This window comes from Aedes albopictus, chromosome 2 (assembly GCF_035046485.1).
Source record: "Aedes albopictus strain Foshan chromosome 2, AalbF5, whole genome shotgun sequence".
Classification (NCBI taxonomy): Eukaryota; Metazoa; Arthropoda; class Insecta; order Diptera; family Culicidae; genus Aedes; species Aedes albopictus.
In genome coordinates this window covers 217,454,127-217,480,767 of record NC_085137.1, presented here as the reverse complement: position 1 = coordinate 217,480,767, position 26,641 = coordinate 217,454,127, and the positions used below count along the sequence as shown (strand labels likewise).

The 26,641-nt window shown below is 39.2% G+C and overlaps 1 protein-coding gene across 3 annotated transcripts in view; it reads right to left on the bottom strand.

Annotated features, from left to right (window-relative positions):
• The window catches only part of LOC109433057 (cGMP-dependent protein kinase, isozyme 2 forms cD4/T1/T3A/T3B), an 822,160-nt gene extending 796,917 nt beyond the window's left edge, over window positions 1–25,243 (bottom strand). Inside the window, exons 1-2 of one of the 3 annotated variants that reach the window (XM_062851134.1) lie at window positions 25,100–25,243; window positions 11,661–11,931 (exon numbers count right to left, since the gene is read on the bottom strand). The gene's annotated coding sequence lies outside the window, so the exon portion shown is untranslated. Of the gene's footprint in view, window positions 1–11,660; window positions 11,932–25,099 lie in introns of those variants that run through there. The other 2 variants (XM_062851136.1, XM_062851135.1) reach the window with 2 other exon arrangements.
• Window positions 25,244–26,641: the final 1,398 nt, after the last annotated feature.

Genomic DNA, 26,641 nt, shown 5'->3' with positions numbered 1-26,641 from the left:
AGGTTTCAGGTATTAGAAAGCCGGCTTCAGATGCACGTTATTCTTCATTTGGGACATCTGTGCCATAGCCATAAAAATGAGACGATTGAATATCTTCCGGCGAGAGGAAGAAGAAAATGAGAGATGGGGTTCAGCAAATATTGGGCAGTTACATATCTAATGATACCGAGTTCCATTTTCGACTTGATGGCTATTACATAGGGTAATCGCTACCTTCGTTGAAGTAATATCCATTGTGGAGTACTGGCAATTGAGCACCACCTGTATGTTCTTTTGAGGCCTTACGCTGATTTCGTAACATGCTCACCGTGAAGTCTCATCAAACAGCATGCGCAATTAGCGAGAACATAGCAACGTAATCAACGGTTGTAAACACACTTCTCAAGCAAAACTTGCTCAGGTCAACCCAATTCAGTCGTAGTATAATCCACCATGGACGAACAGCTTAGGAGAAAAATAAATATGCTAATAATTTATTACGTTCATCCTTTCGCAGCTTTCTGCGAGAATTTACGAGCTTATCTGGTCAAGTCTTGCTCGCGCTGCTTTCCGTATAGACCTAGACAACTTTGCAACGCGAGCAAACGAACCGGTTGGATCGCGGACTCTGACTCTGACGTGGACTCGATTGTAACCAACCAAGGGATGAACCAATACCGCATTCTTTCACTCACTGACTGGCTGCCGTATTGATGTTTGCTATTGACAAACGGTTCGACCTCATATAGTCGGAGCCGAACGAGGTGAATCCATACCCGAAGGGTGCTGATGCTGATATCGGAATAAATTATCATGCGAGCGATTTCCTCACGTATGAGAACGACCGCGGCCGTCGATGGATGGAACCTTGCGCGGGTGATCGTCGTCGAAGGAGAATCCATAGGTGTGCAGAGCTATAAATAGCCATTGGGATGTTTCTAGTTAATGAGCGTCAATGTTGTAAGGTTGGACTTGGACGTGCGGAGACGATGTTGCCAATCGATAACAGCAACCTAATGGTGCCCTTTTCGCTGTCACGATCAATCGACGACGGAAGGGATTTGCAATCGAAATCTATTTTCAATCGAGTGGTCTTACATCATCGGCAACACAATCCCGTTATCACTGGCTGTCAAGCTATTTTAACACGGCACGTGTGGAGCAAAGTCGCGAGGGGCTGCATACATATCCAAAGCCTTCAATCGCCGAGACTTTTGCGGTATCAACTGATAAGGCTAATTATTTACCCAAGCCACGAAGTCACCATCCATTGGGCGGACTGCAGTAGCCGGGTAAGACAGCGCTATGGTGGTACCGTGACAGGACCGTGATAAGACTACAGCTATAAATGTAGTACGCCGTTTGTCAAGCGGCAGCGCAGCCAGCAGTTCGGAGCAAAAGAGCAAAAATGACGTATCGCAGAGGGACGCCCCATTATAATCTAAAGATATGACGCGAAACTGGTTGCGATTATCGATTATTATTACCTACCTCTATACTTCATCGAGACGGACAGCCGCTGAACCGGTAATATGCGCTCTGCTTGATGCAAAAAGGAGGGTCCTTATCTTTAAACCGGAATGCTTTCAAACAAAGTATACCTACTGGAGTAAAGAATTGGCAACTGTCGGTGTGTTCGAGTTTGAGCACTGAGGCCCTTAACAGCGGTGCTGAACCCATAGTTGAGAAAATTAATCTACTAATCACGTTCACCGCGCCTCCACTAAACTAAGAGGTGTTCAATTGATACGGCTCCGTCGCAGATAGGGGTTACCAGGCCAATTGCATGGCCAATATGTTATATTCTTCATATTCGTTAGCTCAAAACAAGTAGAATAGATTTTTTTTCTAGTTTTTGACAAGCATTAGCTCCTCCAGCTTCACGGTAGCTGGGCAAGTAGTAGAGAATGTTGAAAGCTTCCAATGTCTTGGTAGCCAAATGCTGGTACCTAGTTCGACAAAGGTGCACGGATCAAGAAGGTGAGGGCTGCTTTTGTGAGCTTAAAAATGTTTGGAAAAACAACAAGATTAGTCGACGCACCAAAATCCGAATTTTCAACTCGAACGTGAAATCTGAACTGCTGTACGCCAGTGAAACATGGTGTGTATCAGCGGGAAAATCTCAACTGCTGCAGGTCTTCATCAATAGATTCCTGCGGTATATATTTCGTGCATGGTGGCCTCACAATTGGATCTCCAACGTGGAGCTCCATCGTCGATGTCATCAAAAGCCGATAGCGACAGAAATTCGGGAGTGGAAGTGGAGGTGGGTCGGTCACAGTCTACACAGGGGCGAAACGGATTCTGCTAGCAAGCGTTAGATTAGAACCCAGCAGAGCATCGCAGCAGGAGCAGAGGCTCATGGCGGTGCAGCCTCAACATGGCAATAAGAGTCGACAGAAATTTGACCTGGCCTCAGGTCAAGACGACGCGATGGCTGGCAATCGCCAGGATGGAGATCTTTCTATTCGGCACTCTGCACCACCATGGGTGCTCAAGACTGAAAGTAAGTAAGTATTAGCCTAATAACGTTCAAGATATGTCAACATTAAACCTATTCGGTAATGTTTTATAAATAGTCAGTTTCTATCGAACTTATCACAGAAAAATTGAAACCTACATTTATAGTTACATAGTAAAATCTAAACCAAACCTTCGCGGAAAACACGTGGAAGATCTATTATTTGTCTCACTGTTACTGTCTATACACACTTAATTTAGAATGCCGAATCTCGGTTTACGTATGCCGAGATTTGCACAGCCGAGTAGTCAGCTAAATGTTTTAATGAGATCTCAGCTAATAAATGCCGAGAATCAGTATAACATGCCTCGTTGCCTAGCAACCTACCAGTTTGTTAGCTGAGTCTCGGATAAAATTCAGAAACCGAGATTTGCACAGCCGAGCTCGGTGAATAAAACTAAGTGTGTAAATCAGCATCATAACTAGTAAGAGACCAAGAAACGGATAAGCTGTACGTGTACGTCTTCCAAATGCACAGTAAAACCTCGCCAAAACTGTTCAACTTCCCCACATCTGGGACGGACCGCACTTAGCTCTACGGAAGCCTTGGAACCTACCCACACAGTCTAAGCCGTCCTGCCTGCGTTCATCAGTCGTCCCGGTTCTGTGTTGGGATAAGGTGAAGGGGTCTGCCCAATTGTGCTATAAGGTAAGTACAATCTGGATAAGAATTTATACTGGTCTTATGATCTATCATCCAGCAGTTCCTGGCATAGCTCATGCATTCGTGAACAGATATCAACAATTTAGCCTGCTCAACATATTGCTACGACCAACTTCCTCCACCCGAGACGCATTACATCTGGCATTATAAAAGTCCTGGAGCCTACCCACACCGTCCAGACCCTCCAGCCAGCGCTCGTCAGCCGTCTTGGTCCTGTTTGGGATCAGATCAAGGGGTTTCCCAACCTGTACTATCAGGCAAGTGTTATTTGAACAATAATTTTTCCTGCTTTGTTGTTGTCTCGTCCAATAGTTTGTGCAACAATCACAACGCTCATGATCAAATTACTTCGATTAACCGGTGTATTCTACGAGCATTGAACACTGGCAATCTTCATCCGGGACGCACTACAGTTAGACTACGGAAGCCTTGGAACCTATCCACACAGTTCTGATCATCCAGCCAGCGCCCATCAGCCGTGCCGGTCCTGTGTTGCGATCAGGTGAAGGGGTCTTCTACCCTGTAGACATAAGCAAGTATAGTTTGCTCCCAACAGCCGGCGGAATGTAATCAAAACGCGCGATCGAGAAACATCGTTTGTGAAACCAGTGCGTCAACATAGCAACGAGACCGACCTTCTTCCAGGACGCATTTTGCATGAAGTTTCGGAAGCCCCGGTATCCGTCATTGCAGTCCAACTCGTTCAGCCTTCATAGCAAGACAACTTTACCCACAGCACACGACCTGAGGTAATAAAAACAGCTGATGTTCACCGTTTATCGGTTTATTACCAGAACGTTAGAGGGCTTCGTACCAAGATCGACAATTTTCTGCTGATCGACTCTTCGTACGACGTAATCGTTCCGACAGAAACGTGGCTAGACGATCGATTTTTTTACCTCAATTTTCAAGTACGCCTTTACAGTCTTCCAAAATAATCGCAACCCATGTAAGGTATAAGGCGTCTTCATTACTGTGTCTACACTACACGGTTATCCTGCAGAATCGATCCGTCACCTGTAAGCAATGCGGTAGAGCATCTTTTAGGTAGAAGTACTGGTTTAGAGTACTGTATCTTCCATCTGACCGGAAATCGAACATCCTCGATTTGGATTCGGTATGGTTGTTTCGTCTCTAAAGCCTTTGGACGTTTTTCTTAAGTTTGGACACTTTAATCAATCTGGTCTCGTTTGGTCTACCTCTGTGGGTGACTTGCCTACTATTGATGCTCTAAACTCAACTGTTAGTGCAGCCTTTTGGGGTTCAACTGAATTCTGAATGGTTCAACCAGGTTTAAACGCTTATTCTGTTGAACCTTTGATCAATCTAGATTCCGTCTACCCTGCGCTGGAATTGCCACTTAAGCTGATCCAACCCATGACCTTTGAAGACATTCCCAGACTGTATCAACCTAGACTTTCGACGAACTAATTAGAGAGCGCTGGAGGAAGCAATTGGCGTTATCAACTGGGATTACCTATAGAATACTGTCGACGTTGACGATCTTGTGAATTACTACACCGAGCATAAAAGCCGGGCTATGCTGATTGCGTACTGCCTCGTCGCCCGCTTTGATACTTCTAGGGTCTCAAGCCCCTGTTCTATTTTTTTCATCCCATAACACGAACTTTTGTAAAATTTTGTCGAGCAGTGTTATACAATTGTTCTCCGTACATTCTCTGTACGTTCTCCGTACGTAGGACTACCTTTGACGCTACCCTATGCAGATATGGCCATTTGTTCACACCAAGAGAAAGCAGAATGGGCTATCTGTAGAAACGCACTTGAGAAACGTAACGGCTTCCACAATGTTGCAGAAATGTAACATCCCAAGTAAAACACTTGTCACAGAAGAGTCACGGCGGCCAGGTTTTTGATTGATTGTTTTTTTTCTTATTATAGAGGCTTTCAGCCATTAGCTGGGCCAGGTTTTTGTTGCACAGGTCACTATGACTTACTTATCCCTTTCGAGACGGACCATAAAAGACTAGTTATCTCAATTTTTCTCTTATAAACTAAACATCTTCTAGAATAAAACTTTCTTTATTTCGGCTACTTTATCCATCTATGCACTTTTTGGGGTCAAATTTGGACCAGTACAATTGTGCTGGTCCGTCCTCAAGGCGGTCGATGTTCTATAAGAAATTGCTAAAATTTACCTAGTTTTAAGCGTTTTATTGAATAAAAGATTGATTGTAATTATTAAATCACTAAAAAGTGTTAGTTTGTACAAATTTAGAAGTATAATTTTATCCAAGGAACACAGAGGTCATCTTGACAAGATATTCAAATCATAGAAATGAATAAGAAGAAGTGAATAAGAACAGCAAAGCCCCGTTCCGATCTTATTCATGTTTTCGATAATATGCAGTAATATTAACCACCCAAGTATTCAAAGTTCTTTGAAATACTCGTGCAAACCGATATCGTGCTCCTTAAGTTGAAATTATACTCTTGTACCGACTTTTCGAACCCTCTTAGCAGAATACCCTCTTCGAATGAGTGTAATCAGTTTCGTATCTTTTAATTCCGCCCTATGTTGCTTATTTATCCTTTATATGTTGCTCCCTATGTTGCTTATCCTTTGACAGATACGCGTATTTCGATTACCACTTGTAAACTTCCTCAGTGTCAGTTATCCACTTCTCCAGTTATCCAGTTATCCACAGTTGTCCACGAGTGGATAACTGACACTGAGGAAGATTACAAGTGGTAGTCGAAATACGCGTATCTGTCAAAGGATAAGCAACATAGGGCGGAATTGAAAGGTACGAAACTGATTACACTCCTTCGATGAAATTATACGTTTAAATTTTTACAAACTAACACTTTGTAGTGATTTAATAATTAAAATCTATCTTCTATACCATAAAACGCCTAACAATAGGCAAATTCCGATGGAACTTCGACCGCCTTGGGGACGAACCAGCACAATTGTGCTGGTCCCACTTTGACCACCCAGAAATCTTGTGCTTTTCAACAAAGTACCACTTTTGCTTCGCTGTTTTGCTGAACTACTCTTTTTCTATCGATTTTTATCTGTGCATACCTGGTTTAAACAAATACTTGTAAAAATATGACAGATAAAACTTTTTCAACTTCTAGGGTGATTGTTTACTTTTAGTTTAACTTATTACGGCGTTTTTTTTATAAACAATTCAAATCAAAGCTGAGGCTCAGAAATACAAGTATTACACTCTTAAAAAATTAGGAATTTACACGTGACGTAAACCATCAACGTACATAAACATTTCATGATTGAATGGCAAATTTGACTCAATTTTACATCCATCATGTAAGTTCGAGTTGATTGCACAAGATGTCAACAAATCTAACTGACCAGATAGATAGAAACAGTTTTACATTTATCATTTGTCTCTTAACTCGGTGATACAGTCGAGAGGTATAGTGCGTGCCTCTCAATCAGCAAACCAGAGTTCGAATCCTGTTCATTATTTTACTTACATATGTTTTATCTTTCGCTTCGGCTCTAGCGATTGCTAGCTCGACTTTATTTGTGATAAAAGGCGTAAATTTGTGTCAAACGGGCCGCTCCTTTTATGTGCATCCAAGTGAACTTAAATTTACATGACTCTTTCTAAGAGTGTAGTAATCACTTGATCATGAAAAATAATTACATGACAAATTTTGAGGAAAAAACAGTTGCAAAAAATTTGTAACACTAATGCAAAAAAACAGCACGATTGTGCTGGTTCGTCCCGAAAGGGTTATAGCAAGTAAAAGTAAGCATTTATTCATTAGAAGTAAATCACAGTCAGTGACTTTTACGCATCAAAAAGATGCGTCGCTGTGACTCATCTGAGGCAAGTGTGTTACTTGTGATGTTGTTCGACCATTTTAAGAACGCCTCTTACAATATTTCAGTTTCTGAACTAAAAATCGTTGAAGCACTCAGCGACACACCATGTGATTGTTTTGTTATGTATTTACGACACTTAATACCAGATGTTAACAAGATAACATGCGATGTTATCGACTTCAACCTGTTCAGAATCTCCGATAGTCAAGTCAATTCCGCAGAGACGAACCAGCCAAGGGCTGAAAGTCTCTTAAATAAAGACAAATCAATCAATCAAGTCAATTCCGCCATTGATAAGACTGAACTCTCCTTTTCTGCTAGATCGTGCTCGCTGCATCCGCCGTCTACCTCCAGAAACTTCCCAGAGAGCCCAAAAAAGGATGTTCCAAGGGGCTTTAGCTTTAGGACCGTTTCAGGGGGTTGTTTCAGGTATTTTCAGGAACCCTTAAAAGGCGTTCTGTCAGGTTTTGTTGGCGTTTTAATGGGATTACGGGGAATTCAGGTTCATTCCAATAGTATCAAGGAGGTTTCATGAACGTTTCAAGTGGCTTTAAGGTGAAACGGGACGCCGTGTTATTTTTCCTATCTTGCTTCTCTTTCTAACAATTTGCCTCGCGATTTTGAAGATGGTAATCTCGAGTTCTATCACACTGAAGATGCTGATAACCAATCAGCATATGCACTGCAAGTGAGCATACATAATGATAGGTTTTTGTTGCAAAATATGAAGTAGAATCTGAGATCACCATCTTAGTAGCAACAGAGCAATGGCGGATATTTCCTCGACCGTCCAGTTCGCCCTTAAGGGCAATTCAGGGGATCTCAGGAGCATTCAAGTAGCGTTACATGGTGTTTGAGGGGAGGTTGAAGGCATTTCAGAGTCATGTCAGAGAGTTTCAGGAACATTTTAAGGGCATTCCTAGAGATTTTAGTAGCATTAGATAGCATTTCAGGGAGTTTCACGTTGTTTATGGAACCTATTAAAAGCGTCCAAAAAGGGTTTCAGCTACATTTCAAATAGATTATTATGATTTTAAAGGCCTTTCAATAGAACTACTAAGGTTTCAGGGGTGTTTCGAGGCATTTCAGGTCAGTGTCGTATCAGGGGGTTTCAAGAACACCCTTCAAAGAGCGTCAAAGGGCATTTCAGAAACGTTTCTAAAGACATTATGATGTGGTCTCTGAAAACCTTCTGAAACTTCCTGAAATGCCTCAGAAACCCGCTTAAGACCCACTCAGACCCCATGTAACGCATGTGAGACCCTCGGAAACATCCGAAAACGTACCTGTAACGCTTTCAAAGCCTGTCAAAAACCCTCTGAAACTCTCTGCAATGCTTTCGGAAACCCCCTCAGACCCCAGAAAACTATCAGTACCTTGCTGAAACCTTATGGGACTCCCTGAAATGCCCCTGCAACATCCTTTTGCTCTCCCTTATAAACAACCCATGACAGCCCTTGCAATAGTTACTGTCATTATTATTTTCTTATGCACAATACTGGTTTTAGTAGCTTTCCCTCTTTTTATGCAGAGCATTAAATAACATGCATAAATTAAAGTGCATAAAAATAACATGCATAAAAAGGGGCTTTAGTGTACTAGTAGTGGCTTCGTGGTCGTGCAGTAATATCATCAAGTACAGCTGGGTTCATAAAAATATCAGTGAAAGTCGTTTGCATACAAAATAGCCAACTTTGACATGTTGTAACTTTGTTTTCCTATGAGCAATTGAGCTGAAAATTTGACAGCGAACCCTCAAATATGGTGAGTATTGTTATATGTAGCAAAATCTGCAAAATCTGAGATTTTTCGGAGCGCTTGGAAGAAAGTTAAACATTATGTAAAATTGTTTAACTATATAAATTGTTTAATAGTGTTTTACTTTTTTCCACGTATTTCGGAAATTCTCAGATTTTGCTATAACAATATTCACCATATTTGAAGTTCACTGTCAAATTTTCAGCTCAATTGCTCATAGGAGAACAAAGTTACACGATATGATGTTGGCCATATTGTATTGAAAACGGCTCTCACTGCCGTTTAAAATTGAACACATCTGTATTTAGTCGCACTGTGCTGAGGACCGCGGGTTCGATTCCCGTCGTAGCTTTTAGGACAAGTTTTCGGCTTTGCCACTGGGTGTTGCATGCTAGCCCGTTGTCAAGTATCGTGTTTCCTTTAAAGAGTGTATAGCTCTGAAAGCATTGAACGTGTCCGTGTCTTTTTAAAGCTATCGTTTGATTTATTCAAGAAAGCTATAGAATAAAACCAAAACAGTTCAGTTTGTTTTTGCCACATAACACATAACTAATAAGATAGGGTAAGAAATCAAACTTTGAACTAGTCAAATTGTAATCTTAATTTGAACCATTTCGAAATTCATTAAAACGACGTACTTCTTAGGCAAATACTGTCCCGAAAAAGATGTTAAACAGCTTTCTGTAATATAACCTGATAACATGGACTTTAAAAGCATTGAAAAAAGCGTTTTTGTCATGGAAAACAGACAATTGAAAAATCACTGTATCTGTGATTTCACCCATTTCCCCCCAGAGAAAGCACACTTTCGGTGCACTCGTACAGCTCATGCATTGTGGTAGTAGGCGTTGTCGCGAACGGTTGTGTTTTCAATCGCTTGTCATGTTTTTCTTCGCGTTCAAGAGAAAAAAAATCTTCCGATTGTGATCGTTCGGAGTTACGCCACCAGTAGAGTTTTCCGCTAACTAAAGTGAACCAACTCCGAATTCCTTATAGTGATAGAATTGTTTCCTGGAGATTTGTGTGATTATAATGGAAGTTCGGATGCTGCCCGCGTACTGAATGTGGCTGTGTTGCGTGTTTCGTTGCATATTGTGTAATCATTTGGTGGGCTGGAGATTTCAATTTGGAGGGCATCGGAAGTTGGTTGTGAAGAATTATCTTGACCATGCGGAATATGATGAAATCAACCCTTTTTCGGTCGTTGGTGCACCGCTGGAGAAATGAGCGTACAACTTTATATCTGCAGACTATGAAGAATTTGGTGAGATCTTTCTAATTAAAATCGTCATTTACATGGAATATTTATCAAACCAAATACGCGCCAGAAACAAAAATAAAATTTTTTGATTCAGGAAGTGTTAATGCATTTCAGATACCCAATTGATATCAGGATGCATCAATGCGGGGCTTACTGTTTCAGAAAACGACCTCAAGATGTACGTGGAAGTCCTGTCATACTTGAAATGGGTCGTTGGATGTGCAGTAGAGCTATCACCTTCCATCTCCAGGACTAAAACTGTTTGCGTCTATGGAAAAAAGTTATTGTCTGAAAATAGACGCAGACGTTTTTCTTCCATAAAAGCACTGCCGGCCAGTAGGAGATGGATTGTATATACATACATACATACATACATACTTGTACAGCTCATGCATTGTATCAAACGCAATATGTGAACACGTCAAATGAGAGCTTATTTATCGTAGAATTGACCAAACGAATAATATTCCACATTATTTGTCATAAAATTATCAAATTTAAGTAATTCTTACCTGGAGAATGTTATCTTAAGTTGAACCATTTGTAATCTAAATTTGAACAAGTAAACGGGGGCGAGCTTCCAGTGTTGGCCAACAGACTGCGCTAGTGATTGTTTTGTTTACTCTTGGGGGATGAAAAAATCCAAATTTAGTTTCCACGTTCCTGAAGAGTTTAGAACATTCTGAGTTGAAATTCCACTGCCTAAAGAAAAATAGTTATGGGAATTAGCAAATCCATGTGTTTTTCTATTGTTCAGCACGAAATTGGCTGTTGTGGGAGATGCTCAAGCTGCTGCCGCCAGTAGTTCAAATTAAGATTAAAATTGGTTCAAATTATGAATGAAATTCGGTTCAAATACAAACTTTTTACCACTTAACAGAAAGCTTATACCCGTGGCTTTCATGTAGGGTCAAGTGGGGTAAAATGCGATTTTTCAAACTTTCATCGTTTTCAATGATAATAAGCCTCATTTGTTAGGCTTTCATAGCAACTAGACAATAAGTATTTGCTCGATACTTCAGCAAAACTATTCACTAAACTATTGCATTTTCATCGATTTTTTGCGATTTTAAAAACTGATTCGTAAAAATGAAGTGGTGCAAAACGACCATCTGCTATGGGGTAAGATGCCAATTCATGAAAATTACGTCCATCAGTTTTCGAGCATTTCCGATTCCTTTTACCCCCTCTATCCCGCTTTGTTCGTATACTCAATAAATGGAATGTTACCCCCTTCCACGCAAAACGATGATCGTAATATTTGGATGACCCCTAACATGGAAAGCGTCGACATCAACAACCATGCGTCTCCATGTGTGCCTCAATCTCGTTGGAAACTTTTGGCTGGTAATAAAATCACCAGAAAACCTTTATTGCAAGCACGAAAAACCGGAAGTTGCCAAGTTTCATTGGAAAATCAAAAGATTTTTCGTGGGTTTGGTGGCTTAACTTCTAGAAAAATATTCGATCCAAACATATCTTAACACCATTCACCTATAGTAATGATCAAGTCCCATTCAGAAATGATTTTATGAGTTGGGCCATTTTACCCCATGGGCCAATTATTTCCATGTGGGAGAAAGAATCACTCAAAATTTGCGCTACTTCGGAAAGCCGCAATTTGGTTCAACTTTTGATTACCTACCCTAATACTAACCTTCCAATAATCTACTGTGTATTCCTTTTTGCACACTTCACTTCTGCTTCCACAAACGTTGCGCTGACTTTTTCACACAGTTATAGATCTCTTGACAAATGAAGCCTTTTCCGAATGACTTTTCCACTAATACCACATACACAATCGGTTTCACAATCAGTTGAATCTGGCTTGGTTTGTTTTGATTCTTCTTTCTGTCTTCAAATTTGTAACACATTTACTCTCTTCTTCTGCTGCTGTTTCTGCTGCTACTGAATAAAACACAATGCGACTAAACACCGTGAAATGAGCGACGATTGTACAAATAAGCACCCAAACACCTAGGCTGACGATCGGTCGCCCGTATCAGATGGTTGGTTCAAAAATGACGCCCTTCACTTTTGCCAGAAACTAATCTACTTTCCGCATCGAGCAGCTGATACGGTATAAGCTGTGTAACACTTGATTCTCTTCGCAGCCCCAAAAACCGGACGTCAGCTTTGAACGACCCCAAAGCGTGCGAGAAAATTAGCAAACTGTGTTGTTTGTTTTGCCAATTCTGATCCAGCACGCTATCTTCCCTTTCGGTTTCGTCGGTAGATTATTCACGGTGCGGAGTTATCGGTAAGCACGAATTTCATATGTTGGTAGGTATTCTTCACTTCTCACTACCCACCGCCCCCACGTCGTTTTCGAAAGTGGTGTTGTTGCGCGACACTGAACCCAACACGAAACCACGATTATTTGAACAAGTAAGTACTGAAGAAACAGATCAATTTAGGTGCCGAATGAAATTCTGACACTGTTTCATCCACACCGCGGACGCTGGATTTTGGGATCTATCACTGCAAACACGCGGCGACGATCACGACGGCACCGATGATAACCGCGGTTGCTCTTATTCGACAAGAGTCCAACCAGAGGATGATTCTATCTATACACACTTTCATCGTCGGGTGCTTGAAGGTTGATTTCGTAACTGTGCCGTTTTGTCTCAACCAACAGGCAGCCGGCGGCCTGGCCTACCTACGTTGTCGTCCGTAGCAGATGAACCGGCCGGATTAAATCTACACACTTGGCTACAGTGGTTCTTCTGGGTATAGGGCTGAACGCTTCCGAGACCAACGACCAACAAAGATGAAACCCGTGTAGATCGTGTGCGTGCTACACGGAGGCACTCCTTTAGTCTGTTTCCTGGGCGAGCACGCGAGACATCAAACACATTAACACGCAGTCAGTAGTGTCAGCAATAACAAACGGCTTATCTTTTCGGAAATGGCCTAGGACGGATGGCACTGATTTCGGCTGAGTTTCGGCAGATGTTGCTTTTGTCTACATGCTGAGCTGGGTTAAGTATCGTTGTACTTCACAGTTTTAAGTCGTAGATGCATTTGCGCATAATCTGGATAACTCTTCCGAATCTGATCCGTTAAGATACTCACATATGTTTTCAAACATTGAGATAAGTTTTCATCAACTTGTATTGATAACACCAAATAGTTTTTTTATAAAATCAACGAACAATTGTCAAAATGATACCACCACTCAAAATTGGCACTGCGTCGTCACGAGAAAAGCAGTGTTGCGTGGGTTACGATGGAGACTTTTGTTTACCTAAGTATGATGGCCATCATCATGGGGCGGTCGCTCAAGTAGAGAATGAATTCTATTTTTGTTGCATACTACCACCAACCGCGCACACGATGGAGGATGGAACCGATTAGATATTTGAGTTGGGCAAACAAAATCGTAGCAAGCAGATGCTAGTGCTGCTACGGATATCGCAGTTTCGCCCATGGAGAACTAAATGGGAGGAATTTTGAAGGGAAATTAACATCAAGTGGATAGTTTGATCCACTACTGATGTCAATCGACGCCATATTCTGCTTCAGAAGTTTAAACAGTGAATTTGGATGTTAATTTAAAATTTTATAATGCAGTACTCGACAATAGTATTTGCAAATACAGTGAGACGTGATTGTTTGTACTTTTTAATATAGTTTCTGGAAGTTCAATGGTCTGAACATGACACCGAATTCTTTCGAAAATTCGTCTGGCATTCTTTTTCCAAAAAAATACATGTAAATTCTTTTAGAAGTATTGAAACAGAAGTTATGCATGCAAGTTATGCATGGTTCCCCAAAAAATCTTACACGTTTTGCCCCGAGAATTATTTCAGATATCTTTCGCCCATTCTTCTTGATGTTCGTGGACAATTTTTCCAGATGTTTCATCGATATTTTTAGTAAAAACTCCTCCGAGACTTTTCCCTTTCAAAGTCCCTTTCAAAGTCTATCCAGAAATTCTGCAATGGCTAAGCAAATTCTTTCAGGTTTTTTTTTCTCTGGAAATTCTACCAGAAGTTCTGGGAATTTTTTCCAGGGTCTTTTCCGATTTTTTTTCAAAAGTTTTTCCAAAAATTCTTCCAGACATTCTAGCGAGAATTCATACATCTTAGAATTCTCCTAGTAATTCTAGAAATCACCGAACAAAATCAACAACCCTTGTTAACGCCAGTTTTAGCCAAATCTGACTGTAAAATAGGCTCACAGTTTGTTCGAGCAGTTGTATCCATTTTTTATTAGTGTAGCGTTCCAATAAGATACACAAAACAGAAAAGCAATAGCTCATTATTATTTTATGTAACTTCGGGGATATTCCGGGTTTCCCACCAAATTATATGACTATAAAAGACCATCAGATACTCCAGTAGTACAACATTAGTATAAGATACACAGTAGTAAATTGTCCTTTATATAAAATTTGACCAGAAGATAAACGTTCCGTGTTACCTGAAAAAAAAAATCCCTAAATATACAACTCAACGGTGACCAAAACCCTTAAGAAGAAAAAACCTTTAAGATTTTTCGGAATTTTTTTCTTAAGCTCTTCCGGAAGTTCCTTCGAGAATTTTTCAAAAAAAAATCTCCATAAATTCTTATAGAAGTTCGCCCAGGAAATCTACCGGGATTTCTTCGAAAATTCTGCCAGGAGCTTCTCCAATTTGATTTTCAGATGTTTTGTTTTTGATAATCATTTAAAAGTGCATACGAAAACTCTTCCATAAATTCCTCCAGGAATTCTACAAAGCCCTCCGAAAATTCTTACCAGAATTCATTCGGAAATTTCTTAGATGATTCTTTCTGGAGATTATGCGGTAATCCGTGCTGAAATTCTTTCGGAAACTCCTCAAAAAGATCTTCCAAATAATCTTCTAGAAATTCTATCGTGAATTATTCCATATGTTTCTGCGGATGTCTTCCAGAAATTCTTCGAAAAAATCTTCCAAAAGGGATTGTAAGAATTCTATCAGGAATCGAAATTCTTTATGAATCGCTGTGAAACGCTGCTGAAAAATTTTGTCTGACAATGCTTCCGAAAGCTCAAAAAATTCTTCAAAAAGTTTCTTTGGGATAACTTCAAGGAGTACCTCTGGACATTATACAGAACGTTTTGCTCCGAAACATTTTCCAGAAGTTTCCCGGAATTTATTTCGAAAGTTCTGCTGGAAATTCTATCAGAAGTTCATGAGAGATTTTTTCAGAAATGTTTTCAGCGTTCTCCGGGGCATTATTCCGGGGGCTTTTTAGGGAATTTCTCCACAGGTTGCTTCAAGCATTCTTCCCAATGTTCCATCGATAAATATTTCAGAAGTATTTGGAAGAATTCTTTCACAAGTTAATTTCTTGTAAAAGTGATCATTCTTCAAGGAATTCTTGTGGTAATTCTTCGGAGCGTAGTTATGAGAATTCTTCAGGAATTGCTGAGGAAAACCTTCCAAAAGTTTATGTGAGAATTCTTTCAGGTATTCTTCAGAAAATTCCTGAAAGAATTCTCTTCCTGAAGATTCTCCAGAAAACCTTGCGGATGTTCCTTCGGAAGGTTTTCCAAGATTACCCCGGTATTTTTTAGGAGTTCTCCCAGGAGTTATTTAAGGAGTTCATCAGCTTTCTATCAATATCACCAGTTGTTCATGCTGGAGTTACACCCAGAATTATCTTGAGAGTTTCTCCAGCCATAACTCTGGGATTTCTTTCGGAAAATTTTTCTATGACTTAGTCCGAGATTTTTTGAGTTTTTTTTATAAATTCCACCGAGGAAAAGCTATACAAATTCCTTTCTGGGTCTCTCTAGCAATAACGTTAAAGATTACTTCAAGGATTTCATCTTTCATAGCTCCAATTAATTTTCAAAGAATTCTTCAAGAATTTCTCATGGCATCTCCTCGAAAATAACACCGACACGAATGCACACTAATGTGTTTTTTTTCTAAGATTTCTTCTAAAATAATTCTTTAAGGATCTTCTTAGGATTCCCTTTCCCAAAAATTTCTCCCAGGATTTACCCTAAAATAGTTTCTAGGACTTCTTCAAGATTTTTTCCAGCAATCTTCCCAAACATTCCTTTTGAAAAGTGCTTCTTAATACTTATTCAGGGTTTACCGGGAAGACTCACAAAGATTGTTCGGGATTTTTTTGAAAGAATATTTACGAATTCTTCAGATTTCTGCTTGGGAATCTTCAAAGACTTTTCAGGAATTTTCGTAAGACTTACTCCAGCTATTCCTCTGGGTGTTATTAGAGAAATTCTTCTAGGAATTCTTCCGAAATTTTTCATTTAGAGTTTTTTTTTGCAGAAATTCCACCATGGATAAATTATATAAATTCCTTTCTTGGTCTCTCTAGCCATTACTTTAAGGATTTTTCTAATGATTCCACCAATCGATCTTCAAATTTTCCAAGTGTTGCTCCAGAAATTCCTCATGGATTTCCCTGGCAAATAACCTCATCAGAAAAATGCACAAAAATTCGTTTATAAATTTCTAAAACAATCCTAAAGAAATTCTTAGAATTTTTGTAAAAATTTCTCCATGGATTCTCCCATGGATTTTTTTGATGTTGACATTTCAAAAGGACACTACTAGTTTTAGATACATCAGCTTCTTTTAAAGTTGGTGATCTTGTTATAACACGGCAAAGTAATATACCGTAACTCACTGACCCTACTAGACAGAGAAATTGGTCCTCTTTTCGATAGTGGTGCTAGATTACGTGGGAGCAATGAAATACGATCTACAGCTATGAAAGAAGGTATTGTTTCATAATGCAGTCACGCTTTTCTGAAAGGTTAGTGTTCCTCTCCTTTAGACAATTTTCGTTGAATTTCTCAAGGAATCCTCACAAAGGTGTTTTTCTAGAAATGCTCCCAACACTTTTTTTTGAGGATTCCTAAAGACATTCTTCCTAGGACTTACTCCAAAACATCATATTAACAATTCTTTCAGTTTTTCTTTCAAGATTCTTTCAAGTTTCAATGCTCCTTCAAAAGGATTTTCTCCAGTAATTTCTCTATAAATTACTTCAATGATTTTTTCAAGAATTTATGCTTTAAGGACTCCTTCAGGATTTTTTTTTTTCAAAGATACCTCCAAGAATAATACCTTTAAAAATCTTCAAAAAGTGTCCCAGAGATATACTTAAAAGCATTCAAGGAAGGAGGAATTTCTTAGAATAATTCTTGAAGAAATATTCAAAAAATTCTTCTATAAATCCTTGTAAGAGTATTTCTAATAATTCTTCCATTTATCCTTGAAAGCAATCCTGAAAAATAGGAAGAAATAATGAAATTTTTGAAAGAATTCCTATAGAGGTTCCTGGAAGAATTACTAGACATACATATTCTTACAAGAATTTATAGAAGGATTTTTGAAAGCATGTGTTCGAAGAATTTCGAAAAAGGGAATTCTTCGAATAATTTCTGGAGTAATCTCTTATCAAATATTCATTCGTAAAATCGACTCGTTATATAATCCAAAAATTTCAGGATTTATGATTTTAAAAATTTACAAATGACTTCGTCCAAGAAGGAATGCTGGAAAGAATTTCCGGAGGAAAAAATATTGGAAGAATTTTCTGTAAAAATCTTGTAAAAACTCTTAAAAGAATTCTCGAAGGATTCCTTGGATTTATTGGTGTAGCGATTCTTGAAAAGTATAAAAAAGGAAGAATTACTGGAACAATTCATGGATAAAATTTGAAGGAATTCCTGGAAGAACTCATAGAAGTTTTTTAAAGCATTTCCAGTATGTTACTATAAAACAATTTCTGATAGAATTCCTAAAAGAATTCCTGAAGAAGTTATCGGAGTAATGACTCCCTTCTTTAAAAAATGCCTGAAGAAATCGTAAAAAGAATTTCCGAATGAGTCCTTGCAAGAGTTCTCTGAGCAGTCATGGAAAAATTCCTAAAAAAAATTTCAAAAAAAGAAATCCCGGGTGAATTTTGAAAGAATTTTTCAAGAAATCGTTCGAAGAACTCCAAAAAGATTTTCAAGAAAACCTAGAATGAAGTCCCTTGAAAAGTTTTTGGAGATATTATTTGAATAATCAATAGAGGTGTCATTAAAAGCCCCAAAAAAATCTGAAGAAATCTAAAGTAAAAAGTACAGTTCTTCCTGTAGTAATACTCCTATGAAAAACAATTAAATATGGACTGTAACAAACTCAAGAAAAATTTCTTCAGCACTTTTAAGAAATCCGTGGGAGCGGTTCTGAACAAATTCTATGAAAATTTTTTCTAACAAACCTAAGAAGAATTCATTGCAGAACCATTGCAATAATCCCAAAAGAAATCCTTAGAACAATGCCTACAGGAATCTTAAAAAAGTATTCCCGGAAAAGTCCTGACAAGAATGCTTGCTAGGGTCTTAGGAAGAATTCACGAAGAGGTCCTAGATAATATTCCTGGGAGATTTTCAAAAAAATCCTGTACAGGTCGTTTGAAAAATCCTTCGAAATATTCTTGAAGGACTTCCAGCATGAGTTCTTGGATAAAATCCTGAAAGACTCCAGGAAAGAAAGAGTTCCAGGAATAAATATTGGTTTTATTTCCTGGAAAACCTTAGAATATTTTCAAGATTGGTCTTTTGACTTCCCGGGTGATCCTTTTTTATGATTTAAAAAAAAACCATTCAAAAACTCCAGGAAAAAATTCTGGAAATCATTCCGGTAGAAATCCTTGAAAAAATCTCGAAGAAGCCATTTAAAAAAAATCATGAAGGAAGTTCATTTTTGAAGGAATTCTTGGAAATTGTTACTCCAGAATGGAATTCTGAGACGTGGATTGTAGAATAAAGTTTCGCAGAAATTCAGGATTGTAGAATCACTGAAAAATCTTAGAATTACTAAAAACGGAAAATATACGGGAAAATTTAACCGATTTTCAGATGATATTTGTTGAAAAAATCCTGAAAGAATGTATCTTTATAGGGAATGCTCTGAAAATCAACAGAAAAATTCCCAGGGAGGAGCCTCAGAAGAATATACAACATCCTTCAAGGAATTGCTAGAACAATTCATGTCGAGTTCCCTGTTGAAGTTCTGTAGAATTCTGAGGGAAATTTGAGAAAAAATCCCCGCTGAAATTACTAATGAAATACTGAAAGATTTGAAAACGTGAATTATTTTCAAAAACCTCTATAATATAAAAATTTGGTAGATTTTGACCTGACACGTGCCATTGCACAGTGGTCCACGAACCAGATTTACGAGGAAAGATGCATTTAACGCCTTCAAATGAGTTTTTAAGCAAATATGGTCTTCTACAAAGTTGTTCCTTATAATTAGGCCCTCTTCAAAATGTGTATGCAAATTAGGGTGGTCCATACTTTCAAATAAATTGGTAAACAAACTTTTTTATTTGCAAGAATAATTGTATACATTCTTCGGGATTGTAGATCTATAAATTTTGAGCAAGTTTGCCGAAGGCACTTTTTATGTAGCTTTAAAATTGACCGATATAGAGGTATTTTTCTGAATAAGCTTAGGGTGGTTCAAGAAAAACTGGTTTTCTGGCGTTAACTTTTTCAGTTTCGAATTTTTATCAAAGTCGCCCAAAAAACACTTGTACAGCATTTGAAGACGCGTCGTTTCGTGCGCTGACATGGTCGTTATCTCTTTTGGCTCAAAAGTTACAGGCGTTTTTCTTAAAAAATCACAGTTTTTTGAAAAGGGTTTATGATGGGTTGGGGCAAACATAAAAAATATCTTTTGCCCGCATTCAAAAGAAGAAATGTTGTTATAAAACATTGGAGGGGCGTTATTTTTGTAACTCAAGTGAAAAATACTTGAAAAGTGCCTATTTTTTTTTCTAGAAAACCATCAATATCTTTTGAATGGAATGACGTAGCAACATTCTCAGCGCACGAAAATGCGCGTTTTTTTAAGCTCTAAAAGTGGTTCTTAGGCGACTTTTACGAGAAATTTAAAACAAAACAGATAAAGCAATAAAACGGTTTGTTCTAGCGTCACCCTATGAAAACTATGGGAAAATGCTCCAAATTTGGTCAAAACAGTTTAAACGCTTTATCTTTTTTGTTTCAAATTTCTCATCAAAGTTGTCTTAGAACCATATTTAGAGCTGAGCACATTTTCGTGCGCTGAGAATGTTGCTACGTCATTCCATTCAAAAGATATTGACGATTTTCTAGAAAAAAAATAGGCACTTTTCAAGTATTTTTCACTTGAGTTACAAAAATAACACCCCTCTAATTTTTTGATATGTTTTATAACAACATTTCTTCTTTTGAATGCGGGCAAAAGATATTTTTTATGTTTGCCCCACCCGTCATCACCTTTTTAAAAAACTATGATTTTTAAGAAAAATGCCTGTAACTTTTGAACCAAAAGAGATATATAGAAGTCGTTGAAAATAAAAAAAAATCTCGATTAAAGAATTTCAAAGGAAATTTCAGAATAAATTTTTGAAAGTTTCCCAGAAGGAATTTCTGAAGAAATCTTCAGGGATGCTGTAAAAGTTCAAGTACGTTCAAATTAATCTATGAAAGAACATCTGAAGAAATCTCAGGGGAATTCTTGAAGCAATCTCAGGGGGCATATCTGAAGAACTTCCTGGTGAAATATCTAGAGAAGCTTTTCGGAAAACCTTTTGTGGAATGCCTAGAAATGATTTTTGAGGAATTTTAAGGAAAATTCCCGAAGAAAGCACTCGTGGAGCAATCTTTGAACGAATTTCTGAAAATACGTCTGTAGGAATCCCTGAAGACTTATGTAAAAATGTTTCTGTTAAAACTCGATAAACCTTTTGAGATATTTTTAGAGATACTTGTGTAAGAGTTCCTAGTAAATATTTCTGAATATATTTTTAAAGAATCAGTGAACAATTTTTTAGAAATTTAAGTCGGAAATGCCGGATAAGTTTCTAAGGAGGAATATGGAGAAAACCCTGAATTTGTTATGGCTGTCCGGGTCCGAATAAAGTTGATCATATTAATTTATATTATATATTCATTTCTTTTCTCGATCAGCCTAGATAGATGTGTAGTGTCGGTTTACCTCTAATTCATGGTGTTAAGCGGCTATATGCTTACCGTGCCAAGGAATGAATGGTTAGGGGGGTCTAATAAAATCCTAACCGCTTATTTTAGCCTGTGGAGTACTAGGGCGCCCCCACAGTATTCTGCCCTGACTGCGCTAACCGGATCAATCGTGCAGCTGACCTTGTGTTTCTCCGAGATAATCTGCTATCCTTCTTAAACCTCAACTGCGAGGCTCAATAAGGGTGGGATTATTTGTATGTTGTTTATTAGCTTAAATTATAACCTATATGGCTTTTCGTATTATGCGTTCTTCACAGTGTCCTCTGTGTATGTTCGTCTCTGGCGTTCTTCAATCAATACCGAATTGGTTTATCGCTGCTCTTTTTTCTTGTGTTGTGATTGTAAGACTTTAATCGTTCCTAGTTTGGGTAGTGGCTATGGTTATGACAGCTCAGATCAATCATCAGCATAAAAGAACAGCTTTGGTCCAAGAACCTTACTTTCGTAGGGGGGATTTCTATGTAGATATAATGCTTTTATTAACACCTATATGGTTCTGCATTTTGCTACTTTCAGTAAAATTGAAATGGCAATCTCGCGTGTCATGCCTCGAGCCCCAAAATGTTTTGATAAAACTGCTTGTTTGCAGCCTTGCTATTCCCAAATCTTGGTGGGATTATACTGTCAAGTTTATTCCGTAAGTGGATAATGCATGGTATGAAGATCAGACCTATCATTTGATCTCTTTCTTCTGAAATGATTAGAACGCTTTGTCGAGCATCACACCCGTGATGTTTTTCTGACAAACATGTCTCTCCGTGGGAACTAACATGCTTACCAGAAGCTATTCGATTCCATATTGGAAGCCGCATGTATTGTCCTATTTATCTTTCAATGATTTCCAATTGGATTTATTAAATGCTTAAAAATCAACATCTTTTCTCGGTATTACGTCAAACAGCGATAAGGAAATTGAGTGTTTGTGGATGCCCCCATGCGGGAGACTTGTCAACACTTTTGAGGAATCTCGTAGCAGAAACGCAATTGAGATAACTCAATGTGGTTTTCCTACTTATGATTTTGTCCATCACAAGCCTCAACAGTCTGCTTCATTTGTATATCTTAGCTGAGAATCCGACTGTGGAACTTTGAATCATTGGATATGTTTTTACGCAACTGCGTTTGCGAGTACTCGGTAAACACTTGATTAAGTGAAATCGATCTAAGAAGCCTGAATCTTCAGGATGTTCTGTTGTTCTGAACCCGTTGTGACAAGTAGCTATAGGCTTACTTTACGCCTTATGCATTTTTTACTGTGCCCTTTGCAGGGCGCTGTTTGAACCCGTTGTGGTACGCTTATGCGATTATGTCGACCCTATTCCCTTACCTTCCCTTTCCCTATACCATCCCTTATGAGCCTCTGCACGAATCTGGCGTACTGCTCACTCCCTCAGAAAATTTGAAAACAGTTCGCACAGTAAAAGTCAAATGTGACTTTTTCTGTGCGCGGTGTTTTCAAATTTTCTGTGGGAGTGAGCAGGACAGGGCAAATTCGTACAGAGACTCATTCCTCCCTTTCCTTTCTCTCAGGGTGCCGTTATAGTTACGCGTGAGAGTGGGAGTGCGCGTTTGCGAAGCCGTAAAAAAGAATATCAACAACCGCGAATCCACGAAAATCCTTTGGACGCGCACTCCCACTCTCACTTTGAAGCGGCACTATGGCAGCGCCGTCAGGTAAATGATGAATAGGCTCGTATTCATGGCGATGGCACAAATTTCCCAAAATGAGGATAGCGTGCCTCTGAAGCCGACCTACTGATATTTACCTGAGTAAATTGGGGTTACCTCGGTAACACCACTGCTTCCGATCAACACAATCAATCCTTTACTTCAGTGATTGATCGGGCTTCTGGAATCCTGGTTATTTGATCAATGAAGTCGAATAGTAGATAATATATGAATTGGAAATATTACACTTTAACGATGAGTAACCCAATTTTTATATCCCTTTCGTGACGAACCAACACAATTGTGCTGTTGAGCGGTAACAGTTTTGCATATTTTTTCATCTGTTTAGACTTTGTTTTATATGATGTAAATTGTTCCACTAATTCAGCCATTACTTATACTTGTATGTGTGAAATAAACTTTTGTTTACGTTGCCTGTCAAATTTACCACAACAAGGTAAACAAAATGTGGGCAAAAACGGTAAAACATGAAAAAGTTTTATCTGTCGCATATTATTTATTTCCGATTTTTCTACGTAGTCAACGCTAGAAATCAAAAGATAAAGAGTAGTTCTTTCGAATGAATAAAAATAATAATTACTTTTTTGGGAAATCTAAGAGTTCTGGAGAGCCAAATTTGAGCAATTTGTATGGAGATTTCACTTTTTTGCGCTCCGTCACGAAAGGGATATGGAGACGCATGGTCTCCTTTAGTTTCACAAAGAGACTAAATTGAAACGCGGTCACTTTAATTCACTTCTTTTGATTGGCATAAGCATTACAGAATAATTAATACAAGATTATTAAACAACTTCATGAGACAGTTGAGCAATACTGTAAGCTTAGAGTAGTTGCTGGATTCCCTCATGCCTGAATTATCCAAAGTACGGTTTTTGTCGGTCAAATAGTCTGACATTGATCCTTTTAATTTGTGGTAGGGAAGGTTTCGAGGCCAACTTTGAGTTGAAGAAGATTTATAAAGAAAAACTTGACGAAGATATCAAAGCTGCCGAAAATACACATGAGCCATATAGATGGAAGCTTTGAGACTGGGATGGGAACTTTCATATTAAACTAGCTGTACCCGGCAAACTTTGTTATGCCTACTGCGTTTTTTGACGTTTCAAGTTTCTAGCCACGACCAAGTCCCCGGTCAAAATGTATAGAAGATCGATTTTCAAAAACTCTCAATTTCTCCATGTTTTTTGCCTCATAAACCTTCCTTGGGTGAAAACTAACAGAACAAAACTAAGACGACCAAAATCGGACCTTCCGTTCGCAAGTTATGCGCGGTCCCACGTATGCCACTGCATTTTTATATATATATAGATCTTCGTAAGTGAAGTACTTCCAAAATCGTATATTTACTGCATTCTCTACGATATCACTGCATTGCAAAATCTTTGCTTCTGCACATTTCTCTCTTCTCTGTAGTACAATCGGTCCAAACCCGACGGATTGCTAAACCAACTCATAATCTCCTAATAATAAGCACTTCACACAAAAATCCACACAACGCAACGTGCTTCGCTCTCTGTGATGATCGCACACCACCCCATAAAATTATTCTTTTAACCATCACATTTGCCTACAGAAACACAAAAACTCGCCGGGAAGCCACAATCTCTCCATCCACGCGACAACCCTCCAGTGCTCTCCGCAACTCAGTTCGCTTGTGTGTTGTTGTAGGAGTCAGCCGAAATTCGCACTTTTGTTTTGATGGATTTTGATTGCCGCGACCCGTAACGTGTATCTTCTCTCGCTGCTGGCTGTATCGTTCGCGTATTTCGCGACTCGGCACACTACTGCGCTGCCCCTGCTGCTGCTGTTGTTATTGCTGTTGATGCTTCTACCATGGGCTCACCCAGGCCTTGGTATTGGTTTTTTTTTACGAATTCCAAAGCACGATATGCACGATAAACACAACAAAAACGAAGACACGTTCTTGTCCGGCGGCGATCCGGTGAACGAACGACACACCGCGGGCGAAGATCGCGACGATCATGACGTCGAACACCAGCAGGACCGGATGGGCGGTGGGTCAAGGGGATTTTCGGAAGATGCTACTGCACCAAGTGACACACATTCGCGAACATGCACCGACTAATGGAGGCCCCTCCTGCCTCGCGAAGAATATAGTGATTTCCTTTTGGACTGTCCCACATGTAGGATATCAGAAAAGATCGCTGGTTTCACTCCGAGAGGTCACCTTTCCGATCGCGACAATTTTCCGCACTAGTATGAGCGATTTTCGCGCTTTTCCAGCCTATTTATCGACTTTCGAACGGGCCTCGATCGCCAGCCTGCAGGTTGGGTAGGAGTGGGTCGAAGCAGTACGAACTTGCCGCGCGAGAAAATCCGTCACCTGTGCGTGTGTACCGTATTGGAAAACTAACCACTGTTTATCCAGCAAGAAGAGCGTAAAAATGTCCCCCGAGTGTGGAAAAATGAAACTCCAAAGCCGTCGACGACGCGATGAGTAACAAAAAAGTCAGCTCAAACTCGACTACGACACGACGAACACTAACACTCTGTCCACCGAGGAACCCGTCGTCAGCCAGCAGCACGGTGCCGTGCCTTGGCCCCAGATTTGAGAATCCGCATGTGTGACTTGGCCTCTCTCTCGCTTTGCTACATCATCATCATCAGCGCGCTGTTCGTTGTCATTGCTGCTACTACACACGGGAAGGCTACAAGGCTACACACACGGTATGCTGCCTGCTGCTGGTGCACGCCGCAGTCAATCCAGCATAACAGAACAGCAGGCAGGCAGGAGAGTCCGCGAGATATGTCGCGGTTCGCGGCCACCACACGAGTTGCGCCCCGCTCGATGGTACAACCACAGATGCGCGAACGACGACGACGCGTTTAAATCCGTGCGGGGTCGTCGTGGCGATGTTGGTGCCAGTCGCGTGCTCTATAATCGTGTATTCGCGCATAACATTCGAAATGGTATGGAATGGAAGCGTGTTTGATTGAACATTGTATGAGTAGGGATGATTAGGTTGTATTATTCGTCGAAGAAAATGTTGGATTTTATTAAGCTTGCTCGTCATTGAATTAAATCAGGAAATGATTACACTAGAAAAAATAAGATACATTCAATAATTTGAAAAAATATGCCGGGTCCCGCACAGTGGTCCAGATTTAAAAATACCTGGCAAAAATTGCCAAATCATAGTAGTCTGCTAGTTGTAGCCTTTATGAGTGTATTGGAACATGATTTAGCGCTCAATTTCATTTTAAAGGCATTTTCATTTTTTGTCAATTTCTTCGAACAAAATTGATATTTTTCATACAATTTTACATTACCCATAATCATCATGGCGCTATTGTTTTGGCAGCTCTTGGCAGTTACATTTTTAACCGATTCTGCATACACAAACGAGCATTTGAACGGAATCTCCTCGCGGGGAGTAGCGGGGAGCGATTTGGAAGACACTTTGAAGTCGAACTGTAAGAATTTTTTGTACTACTGACATGTAATGTCAATTTTGAAGCCAAAAGTGTTATTTTGATCTCTTACTCCATTGCAGATGTCTGATATACACAAAAACTTACAAATAAACTTCTGAAAGCATGAATTTCAGATAACTCAACGTACATATGTACAAATGGGTAAATTATTGGTTAAATTGGGAAAAAAATCCACAGCTCAGCTGTACTTATGTACGTTGAGTTATTTGAAATTCATAATTGACCACACGGATTGGTATTACCGAAAATTTGCACTTTGAGTGAGTCATTCTGAAAGCAATTGTATTACTTACATCAATAGACTTTTGTAGTGGTTGAACTTGTTTATGTTCTTTATCAAAAATTCAGCACTTTTTTCCATCAGCAGTTATTTAGTGCTGTAACAAGATACAAATCAATATTGCCATTTTTTTAAATGCTAGTTATTGCTCCTGGTATTATGGATGAATGTTCAATATAGG